The sequence below is a fragment of the Palaemon carinicauda genome, chromosome 33, assembly GCF_036898095.1.
Source record: "Palaemon carinicauda isolate YSFRI2023 chromosome 33, ASM3689809v2, whole genome shotgun sequence".
Taxonomy (NCBI): domain Eukaryota; kingdom Metazoa; phylum Arthropoda; class Malacostraca; order Decapoda; family Palaemonidae; genus Palaemon; species Palaemon carinicauda.
This window is the reverse complement of record NC_090757.1, coordinates 62,595,786-62,607,436: the sequence shown is the minus strand read 5'-3', so window position 1 is coordinate 62,607,436 and position 11,651 is coordinate 62,595,786.

Genomic DNA, 11,651 nt, shown 5'->3' with positions numbered 1-11,651 from the left:
TTTCTAAATTTTTCCATTTTTTTTCCTTCAATAAACACAGGCATTTAATAAAGGAATGGAAGATTCTATGGGAATTGGTAACAAACACAGAACTGATACACCAGAGTCTCTTTGTCCTTTCAGTTTCTCTGTCAACACAGTCTAGTTCAGAGTCGCCATTCGTACTCGATCCAGGTGCCAGCTACTTCCGAGAACTAGCGGGGTAGGTATGGTGGGACATACCTTCGAGCGTAGTCCGTGGTAAGTATGCTAGGAAAAAACGGTAAAATCTATTTTTGGGTGAGATAGCCATGTCGTCCTGATGGAAGGTTCCTATTGGTAGCTTTCTAAGGGATATTTGGCTACAGTGATATTCCCAGAGAATTGACCTTTAGGTCTCCAGAATTCTAACTCCTGGCGCGAATATCCTTAAAATGGTATTTTTAAATATTTAACTTAGCCGGTGAATATATAGCTGCAACTCTGTTGCTCGACAGACAAACTCTACGGAAAAAACTCGCCAGCGATCGCTACACAGGTTGCGGGTGTGCCCAACAGCGCCATCTGTCGACCAGATACCCAGCTCTTATGTAAACAAAGACTCAATTTTCTCTCTGTCGACGTGTCGACAAGACGTACTTTACTCGCTGTTGCTAAACTGGAGTTTTTCACATCATATTGGTGAAGTACTATATTCTGGTTTTGAGCTTTCGCAATGCAGGTGTTTTATCTTCATCTTAAATCTTGAACTCGTTTTGGATAGATTTAATTATGGTGACAAAGAGAGTATGGACTTTCTTTCACTTTTAAATGGCCGACCCTTCCCTTAGACGGAAGTGTGTTTAGGCTTTTAGTAATTATCTTATCACGTTATAAATTATTTATAGATTTTCCTCTATATATTTTATATCTCTCCGCCTTTATTAGGCCTCTTCGATTAACTTTCCATTTATTATAAACATATAAAAATAAATTTTAATGTTTTGTTTATATGCGACCTTTCCTGAGAGTAGGCGGTCCTAACTTGGAAACCGAAGTTAATCAACGTTGAGCCCTTTATATCGTAAATAGCTTTTAAAGAGCTAAGGATTTAAAACTTTTTAAATGTAATATTTTATGAAAGAATTTCTTTGATAGTCTTCGTACTGTTTTCAAAGATGAACTAACGTTTAGTTTATTTATGCTGCGCAGTTGTTGACGTTCAGGACGTTCAACATGCGCTCTATCGTTACGATAGAGAGAGAGTGTATCACGGTTTCACTTTGCAGTAAGAGTAAATCGATTCTGACGTTTTGTTCATTCTTTCTTAGCTTAAATGTTTTAAATTCTATTTTAAAGGAACTTTTTATTTGAAAAACCTTTCAGTTTTTTCCTTTAGTCAAATAACATGTTTTTTTGACGAAATATAATTGGGCTCTTCTCTTAGGTGCGGAATCAAGAGAGAAAGAGAGAGAGAGAGAGAGAGAGACGGAGGGAGAGAGAGGAGAGAAAACGTTCCGTTCAAGCGGGTAACGTTGTTCTCGAGTTACTCTCGTCCCTAGTCTCTGTACGGGGAGGAAGGATAAAACGTTTTTAGTTTTTTATTCTCGTCCCCAGGCTATGTGCGGTGAGAGATTGAAAACGTAGTTTATATGAACTAGTGTTTAGTCTCTTTCCCAGCCACTGAATTTTTTTATCTTAAAATATGTTTTCTGTTTTTTGCTGGTATTAATGAGCTTGCATTATACGACTGATTTCGCAATTACTACCTTTTAATGAAGGGTAGAATTGCGTGTTTCAGGTAGAAATCAGTAAAAGTTTCAATTTCAGTGAAATAAGTGCAAAACAGAAAATCGAAGTGATAAAGTGATATGCGCAAAGTGTTACAGTGTTGCTTCCGAGGGTTCGTCTGTTCGTGCCTGTCGTTCACCTAGTCCGGGACCTCTTGCAAGCTCCCAAGCCCAGGGGAGAAGTAATGTCGAACGACTTTTGGGTTCGAGAGGCCTTGATCAACGAACAGACGTTTCCCTCTATGGTATCGGGTGTATCTTACCAAGATTTCCCCTACCATAAGACGAGAGAGACGAATTTTCTCCTCGTCATCCGAAGGCTTTTCGCATAAGAAACCTGTCACAAGGTTTCGAAGCCCTTAAGCGAAAGTCAGTCCTTTCAGGACAGGTCCAGCGTCCTGGTTACAGCCATTAGGACAGCCCTGACCCTATGCAGTCATCGGATAACTGCTCGCCGCCTAACAAAAGCGTAACACAGACTCCGAGAGTCTTTTTTGTTGGCAAAGTGTTGCGGTCACAGACGTTACCCTCGTCTCTTACCACAACCATTTCCGTTGATCCTTAATGGGTTGTATGGCAAGACATGCAGAATATGCTTGCCTCCCTTATGGAAGACTATTCTGCCGATTAGTCCGTTGAGTCTAGCCGTTTATCTCATCGATATCCTGGCTTTCAACCAACCTAACGTTCCTTTGTGCTTCCTGTTGACGTTGGCGTAGCTAAGTCACGTCAGTCAGGTTGTTTAGAACCACACTCGATGCGGTCTCGTGTGGATTTTCAGCCGCATTTGGACGTTAGGCCACTTGCTGATGCTCCTGTTGACGTTCAAGACGTTCGCTAACAATCGGAGTTGACTTGTTTTGACGCTGTGCGTCAACCTCCGCATTCTAGAGTTGTTTTGACTGCTCAGTCTAGGCAGTCAAAGCAGTCTCGAGTGGACGCTGTGCGTCCTCACGCACCTGTTGTGGTTGACAGTTCAGTTGTTGACAGTTCACAGACTGTCAAGCAGTTACATGACGTTGCGTTCTGGTCCGCTACTAATGCACCAGTGAGTGTGGACTCTGCTTGTAAAGCATTGCCACCACGGTAGGTCTCTCCCTTGCTTGAGACTCAGCTTTTATCGGACAAGGTTCCTGTAGATGAGGAAGTTGCTGTTCCCCCTCCTACTGATATTCCCTTGAGGACTCTGTCAGATGGAGAGGAGCCTAAAGCTGCTTAGCCCTCTATGGACTTTAATTAAATCATGATGATTTTTTTTTAAGGATCTTTGTCCGGATCTTTTTGTAACTGCTGCTCCTCGTTCGCCTAAACGTCAGAGCTTACACTAGGCCTAGCTACTTCGAAGCCGTTGTTTTTAAGCTAGTGCTCTCTCGCTCTCCTAGAGAGCTTTACGTTGGCTAGGCGACTGGTTTATCACCAGGAGGAGTTTGGGGGATACAGCCTTTGCTTTCCCTTCTTTTAAACTGGCTTATAGAGCGAGAGTCTGATATGACACGAGAGAAGTTCTCGGCTTGGGAGTTCATGCCTCTGCCCAGATAGACTTCTCAAATCTCGTAGACTCTCCCTGGCGCCTGGCCAGGAGACGCTCCAAGTTTTTTACAGGTCAACTTCACAGCTGTTTTCGAGCCTTTGAAGTTTTGCTGTACAATTATGTCATGCATAAACAAGGCTTTCAGGGATGGAAAGCGGTACCGCCTCAGTCGCTAACCCCGTCTGTTGCCGCACCTGCTCCCATAGACCCTAAATGGGCTTTGCTGCAAGACATGCAGTCCAAGCTTGCGTCCTTGATAGAGGACTTTAATGCGGAGAAGGTTGCTGCCGAACCTTCTGGCCAACAACCTTCCAACCGGTCGGTTGTGCGCCCTGTTGACGCTGAGGTAACCTTCTCGCGTCTGCCAGTTGAGGTGGTTCCTCCACCAATGCGACCCAGTGTGGGTTGCCAGCCGCACGTTGACGTTAAGCGACGCTCGGAGGTGGTTGTTGACGTTCAGGACGTTCAACAACCAGCAGAGGTGACTTGTTTTGACGCAGTGCGTCAACCTCAGCAACCCGGTATGGTGTTGACTGCACAACCCTGACGGTCTAGACAGTCTCGGGTGGACGCTGTGCTTCCTCGCGCACCCATGGTTGTTGACAGTTCACAGACTGTGCAGCAGTTCCATGATGATGCGTCCGGCTCCGTCACGCATGCACCAGTGCGACCGGACTCAGCGAGCCAGACGTTGCCCACTCCGTTGCCGTTTCCTCATCAGTTTTCGGATGAGGAACCCTCTGATGAGGACGTTGCTGAACAACAAGACGATCAGCCCCCAGAATAGATCAAGCCCTGCTATCCATCCAGAAGATGCTGAAGAAGGAACGCTGTTCAGTCAGGCTGTGGATGAGTCTGGTAGGGACGCTGTCATCCGTGGAACAATTTGTGTCACTAGGAAGACTACACCTCCGTCCTCTTCAATACCATCTAGCTTTTCACTGGAAAAAGGACAAGACGCTAGAAGCGGTCTCGATCCCGGTTTCCGAAAAGATAAAGTCTTGTCTGACTTGGTGGAAGGACAATATCAACCTAAGAGAGGGTCTTCCCCTGGCTGTTCAGACTCCCAACCACGTTCTCTTCACGGACGCATCGGACGTGGGCTGGGGCGCGACACTAGACGGTCGGGAATGCTCAGGACTGTGGAACTCGAGTCAGAGGAGCATGCATATCAACTGCAAGGAGCTGTTGGCAGTACATCTGGCCTTGAAAAGTAATGAGTAATGAAAAACTTGAACTTCCTCATTCCTGTTTTCCTGAGGCTAAACTAACTAGTTTAGCTTTTCGATCTCGTGAGATTAAAGCTCTGTTGATGGACCTTGATGCTTATGGAGGTGTAGACCCAAATGGTATTTTTCCTTTGTTTTTTATAAAGACAGCAGATTTCTTAGCTCCAAAGTTATCTGTTATTTTGCGCAAGTTAGCAAGAAGAGGAGCTTTTAGCACTAGTTGGAGAATTGGTAACGTTACTCCTCTATGTAAATGTGTTTGTGGTAGCTCAAGTCCCACTGATTACCGCCCAATTTCCATAACTCCCATATTATCTAAAGTTTTTGAACGTCTTCTGGCAAAACGTCTTAATAGGTTTGCTGAAGGTAATCATCTACTCCCTAGTTTGCAATTTGGTTTTCGTAAAGGCCTTGGAGCATGTGATGCCCTTCTTACAATCTCCAATGCTGTACAGAAATCCCTTGATTGTGGTCGGGAAGTTCGTATGATTGGCCTTGATTTTAGTGCTGCCTTTGACCGTGTTAATCATGAGGCCCTTGTTTTCAAACTGAAACAGTTGGGAGTGGGTGGGTCGTTTCTTAGCATTATTACTGATTTTTTAAGTAATAGATCTCAAAGAGTTGTTGTTGATGGGCACCATAGTGAGTATAGGAATGTGATATCCGGTGTTCCACAGGGTAGTGTTCTTGGCCCATTACTTTTCATACTATATACACATGACATGTGGTTTGGCCTAGAAAACAAGCTTGTTGCATATGCAGATGATGCTACTCTCTTTGCATCAATTCCATCCCCTGAATGTAGATCTAGGGTTGGTGAATCCCTTAATAGAGATTTAGCTAGAATTAGTGCATGGTGCAAATTATGGGGTATGAAGTTGAATCCTAACAAAACTCAAAGTATGATTGTAAGTAGGTCAAGGACGGTGGTTCCTCAACATCCGGATCTCAGTATTGATAATGTTTCTTTAGATATGTATGACTCTTTCAAAATTTTAGGTGTGTTTCTCGACAGTAAATTTACTTTTGAGAAACATATAAGGTCTGTGTCTTCTTCAATTTCACAAAAAATAGGCTTATTGAGAAAGTCTTTCAAGATTTTCGGTGATCAATCTATTCTGAAGAAGTGTTTTAATTCTTTCATTCTACCTTGTTTTGAGTATTGTTCTCCTGTCTGGTCTTCAGCTGCTGATTCTCATCTTAATTTGTTGGACAGAAACTTACGGTCTATTAAATTTCTTATTCCTGATCTAGATATTAATCTCTGGCACCGTCGTTCAATTAGTTCATTATGTATGTTGCATAAGATTTTTCACAACTCTGACCATCCTTTAAATTCAGATCTCCCTGGACAATTCTATCCTGTTCGTAATACTAGGCAGGCAGCTAATTCTAATAGCCAGGCCTTCTCCATCACGAGGCTCAATACTACGCAGTACTCTAGAAGTTTTATTCCAGCTGTGACCAAGTTGTGGAATGATCTTCCTAATCGGGTGGTTGAATCAGTAGAACTTCAAAAGTTCAAAGTTGGAGCAAATGCTTTTTTGTTGACCAGGCGGACATAGTCTTTTTATAGTTTATTTGACATATTTGTATTTGATGTTTTTGATAGTTTATTATATGACATGTCTGTTTTGACGTTGTTTCTTATTTTAGAATGATTTATTGTTAATTTGTTCTCTTCATTTATTTATTTCCTTATTTCCTTTCCTCACTGGGCTATTTTTCCCTGTTGGAGCCCCTGGGCTTATAGCATCTTGCTTTTCCAACTAGGGTTGTAGCTTGGATAGTAATAATAATAATAATTCGAGGCAAAGTGGTGGAAGTTAACTCGGACAACACCACGGCCTTGGCGTACATCTCCAAACAAGGAGGTACCCACTCACTGACATTGTACGAGATCGCAAGGGACCTGCTCATCTAGTCAAAAGGTCAAGACATCTCCCTAGTAACGAGGTTCATCCAAGGCGACTTGAACGTCATAGCAGATTGTCTCAGTCGGAAAGGGCAAGTAATTCCAACCGAATGGACCCTCCACAAGGATGTGTGCAAGAGACTTTGGGCCACTTGGGGTAAACCATCCATAGATCTCTTTGCAACCTCGCTGACCAAGAGGCTTCCAATCTATTGCTCTCCAGTCCCGGACCCAGCAGCAATACATATAGATGCTTTCCTCCTAGATTGGTCACATCTGGATCTCTACGCATTCCCACCGTTCAAGATTGTCAACAAGGTACTGCAGAAGTTCGCCTCTCACGAAGGGACAAGGTTGACGTTAGTTGCTTCCCTCTGGCCCGCGAGAGAATGGTTCACCGAGATACTTCGATGGTTAGTAGACGTTCCCAGAAGTCTTCCTCTAAGGGTAGACCTTCTACGTCAGCCACACGTAAAGAAGGTACTCCAAAGCCTCCACGCTCTTCGTCTGACTGCCTTCAGACTATCGAAAGACTCTCGAGAGCTAGAGGCTTTTCGAAGGAAGCAGCCAGTGCGATTGCTAGAGCAAGGAGAGCGTCTTCCATTAGAGTCTACCAATCGAAGTGGGAAGTCTTCCGAGACTGGTGCAAGTCAGTTTCTGTATCCTCGACCAGTACCTCTGTAGCTCAAATAGCTGATTTTCTCTTATACCTGAGAAAAGGACGATCCCTTTCAGCTCCCACTATCAAGGGCTACAGAAGCATGTTGGCATCGGTCTTCCGGCATAGAGGCTTAGATCTTTCCAAACATAAAGATCTGCAAGACCTCCTTAAGTCTTTTGAGACCACCTAGGAGCGTCGTTTGGCTACCCCTGGATGGAATTTAGACGTGGTACTAAGATTCCTCATGTCAGACAGGTTGGAGCCGTTACAATCAGCCTCCCTGAAAGATCTCACTCTTAAGACTCTTTTCCTGGTAAGCTTAGCCTCGGCTAAAAGAGTCAGTGAGATTCATGCCTTCAGCAAGAACATCGGATTTTCGTCGGAAAAAGCCACTTGTTCGCTGCAACTTGGTTTTCTAGCCAAAAATGAGCTGCCTTCTCGGCCTTGGCCTAAATCTTTCGATATTCCCAGCTTATCGGAGATCGTAGGCAATGAACTAGAAAGAGTCTTATGCCCTGTTAGAGCTCTTAAGTTCTATTTAAAGCGTACTAAACCTTTACGAGGCCAATCTGAAGCTTTATGGTGTTCAGTTAAGAAACCATCCTTGCCTATGTCAAAGAATGCTTGGTCAGACTTTATCAGATTGTTAATACGAGAAGCTCATTCACATCTGAGTGAGGAAGACCGAACTTTGCTTAAGGTGAAGACGCACGAAGTTAGAGCTGTAACAACTTCCGTGGCCTTTAAGCAAAATATATCTCTGCAAAGTATAATGGACGCAACCTATTGGAGAAGCAAGTCAGTGTTCGCGTCATTTTACTTGAAAGATGTCCAGTCTCTTTACGAGAACTGCTACACACTGGGACCATTCGTAGCAGCGAGTGCAGTAGTGGGTGAGGGCTCAACCACTACAATTCCCTAATTCCTTATCCTTTTAATCTGTCTCTTGAAATGTTGTTTTTTATGGGTTGTCCGGAAGGCTAAGAAGCCTTTCGCATCCTGGTTGATTTGGCGGGTGGTCAAAGTCATTTCTTGAGAGCGCCTAGATTAGGGGTTTGATGAGGTCCTGTTGTATGGGTTGCAACCCTTGATACTTCAGCTCCTAGGGGTCGATCAGCATCCTAAGAGGATCGCGAGGCTCCGTAAGGAAGACGTACTTAAAAGGCAGAGTAATTGTTCAAGTCGACTTCCTTACCAGGTACCTATTTATTTTGTTTTTGTTATTTTGATAACTTCTAAAATGAAATAAAAAACTCTTAGCTCATAAAATGTAAACATATATTACTGGTCTCTACCCACCATCCTGGGTGTGAATCAGCTATATATTCACCGGCTAAGTCAAATATTTAAAAATGATATTTTAATTATAAAATAAATTTTTGAATATACTTACCCGGTGAATATATAAATTAAATGACCCTCCCTTCCTCCCCAATAGAGACGCAGTGGGACGAGGAGAAAATTGAGTCTTTGTTTACATAAGAGCTGGGTATCTGGTCGACAGATGGCGCTGTTGGGCACACCCGCAACCTGTGTAGCGATCGCTGGCGAGTTTTTTCCGTAGAGTTTGTCTGTCGAGCAACAGAGTTGCAGCTATATATTCACCGGGTAAGTATATTCAAAAATTTATTTTATAATTAAAATATCATTTTTATTTTAAGATAAATTTTTGAATATACTTACCTGGTAGTTACATATATATATAGCTTAATCCCGTCGATTCGTCGCGCGCACAGCAGAAATTCAAATTTCGTGGCAAACACCGCCTGGTGAGCAGGTGGTCATACCTGTGCGCCCTCTAACTAGGTAACTGGAACCATTCCCAACATTCCTCAGAAATTCCATGCCCCTGTTTTCAGAGGGGAGGAGGGAGGGACCTTTTATATATGTAACTACCAGGTAAGTATATTTAAAAATTTATTTCAAAATAAAAATACCATTTTTAAATATGTAATTTCCCTGGTAGTTACATATATATAGCTGATTGACACCATTGGTGGCGGGTTAGAAAACCTTAACCCCGTCGGGAATTCGTATAATCATTAATAGCTACAAATTAGCTGTACCAATAATCTGGTTCTTACCTGATAAGGAAGCTGGCTTCATAGTTATCCTGCCTCATTTGCCTGCATTCCTTAAGAGACTCAGCGATCCACCCAGGGGGCTGTAAAAGTCTCTGTGGGGTTGTCTCAAGGTCCTCGACCTTAACATGGCTAGACCTCCACCCTTGCTATCCTGGCATAGCCATGGACAATGATTCTGACCACCTAACTCAAAAATAAACTAAAAACCACACACCATAAAAACTAACTTGACTTGCATCCCAGACTGTGGAAGGCTGCAACAACCTTCACAGACAACCTGTGATACCAAGTTCAAGAAAAAGGCAAGGGTATATAATAAAAGGTTATAGGGTAGAGGCAGTAGTACCTTCTCCACCTACGACGCTGTAGGCAACATACGGACCCAAGGAGCAACAATCTTCATATTGGGTCTGTACTTCTTTAAGGTAGCAATCTGCGAAGATTGATTTACTTCGCCAGAATGTCGCCTCCAAAATTAACTTCATTGACTTATTGTGTCTATACGCCATAGAAGTCGCCACAGCTCTTACCTCATGTGGTTTGACCTTAAGGATTGGAAAGCTTCTCTCCTCACAGCTCTGGTGAGCTTCCCTTATCAAATCCTTGATAAAAAATGCCAGAGCATTCTTTGATAAAGGTAAAGAGGGCTTTTTAACTGAGCACCAGAGGTTATTTGCTTGTCCGCTCAGGTTTTTGGTTGCCTGAAGATAAAATTTTAGAGCTCTCACTGAACAAAGGCCTCTCTCCTTTTCCCGTCTTACTAAGTGGGATAACCCTGGAATGGTAAAGGATCTGGGTCAAAGTCGCGAAGGATTCTCGTTCTTGGCGAGAAAACCTATCTGAAGGGAGCAAATTGCATTGTCTCCATTGAAGCCCACCTTCTTGCTGATGGCTTGCAACTCTCCTACTCTTTTGGGTGTAGCCAACGCAACCAGGAATAGAGTCTTTTTAGTAAGATCCTTCCAAGAAGCCTTGTCGAGAGGTTCAAACCTGCTCGAGGTAAAAAAAGCCAGGACTACATCCAGGTTCCAAGATGGGGTTGGGTTGTCCTTTCTCTTAGCTGTCTCAAAAGATCTAATGAGGTCCGAGAGATCCTTGTTTCCTGACATCTCGATATGTCTGTGACGGAAGACGGAGGCTAGCATGCTGCGGTATCCCTTGATGGTCGATACAGCCAACTTTTCTTTCGTTCGCAAATGCAACAGAAAATCTATTTGGGTTAGAGAGGTACTGGAAGAGGAAAATTTGCTAATCCTGCACCATTCTCTAAACACGTCCCACTTAGATTGGTATACCTTAATTGTGGATGTCCTCCTAGCTCTCGCGATAGCTCTTGCAGTTTCCCTTGAAAAACCCTTCGCTCTTCCCAGCTTTTCAATAGTCTAAAGGCAGTTAGATTGAGAGCGGGGAGATTTTGATGGTACCTCTCTATGTGTGGCTGTCTGAGTAGATCGTTCCGACTTGGTAACGCTCTGGGGGTATCTACCAGCCACTCCATCACTTCTGCAATCCAAGGTCTCATGGGCAAAAACGGAGCTATCAGGGTCATGCGGGCGTTGTTCGACTTCCTGAACTTTTTCAAGACTGTCCAGGATCTTGAACGGTGGAAAAGCATACACGTCTAGTCCTTCCCACTCCATGAGAAAGGCGTCCACTGCCACTGCTTCCTGGTCTGGGACTGGAGAGCAATAAACTGGTAACCTCTTTGTCTTCTGGGTAGCGAAGAGGTCTACTGAGGGTTCTCCTCACAGCATCCAAAGGCTGGTGTACACCTCGTGATGTAGGGTCCACTCTGTTGTGAGAACTTGTCTTCCTCTGCTGAGAAGATCCGCCCTGACATTCTTCTCCCCTTCTATGAAGCGTGTTATCAGGGTTATATTCCTCGCTTTCGCCCACAGTAGGAAATCTTTTGCTGCCTCGTAAAGGGAATCTGAACGAGTGCCTCCCTGTTTCCTGATGTAGGCCAACGCTGTGGTGTTGTCTGCGTTGACCTGAACTAATTTGCCCTGGACTTCCTCCTGGAAGTGCATTAGTGCTAGATGAATGGCCTCTAGCTCCTTGATGTTTATATGCCATTCCTTGTGAAACTCTTTCCACAGAGCCAAGATCTCGCCCTTCCCCAGTGTTGCACCCCACCCCATGTCTGATGCGTCTGAATACAACACTAGGTCGGGGTTCTTCTGTTGAAGTTCGAGGCCTTCTAGGAGTTTGTTGGTATCGTCCCACCAACTCAACTGATTCCTGATCCCCAGAGGAATCGGAATCCATGTCGCCAGGCCTTGGTCTCTTGTCCAATATTTTGATAGATGGAATTGTAGAGGCCGTAAATGAAGTCTTCCCAGGGATACAAATTGCTCGATCAAGGAGAGGGTACCCAGCAGACTCATCCATTCTCTCACCGAGCAGGTCCATTTGTCTAGGAAGTGCTCCACCTTTCTTAGGCATTCTAGAATGCGTTTCGGGGCTGGAAAAGCCCGAAAAGC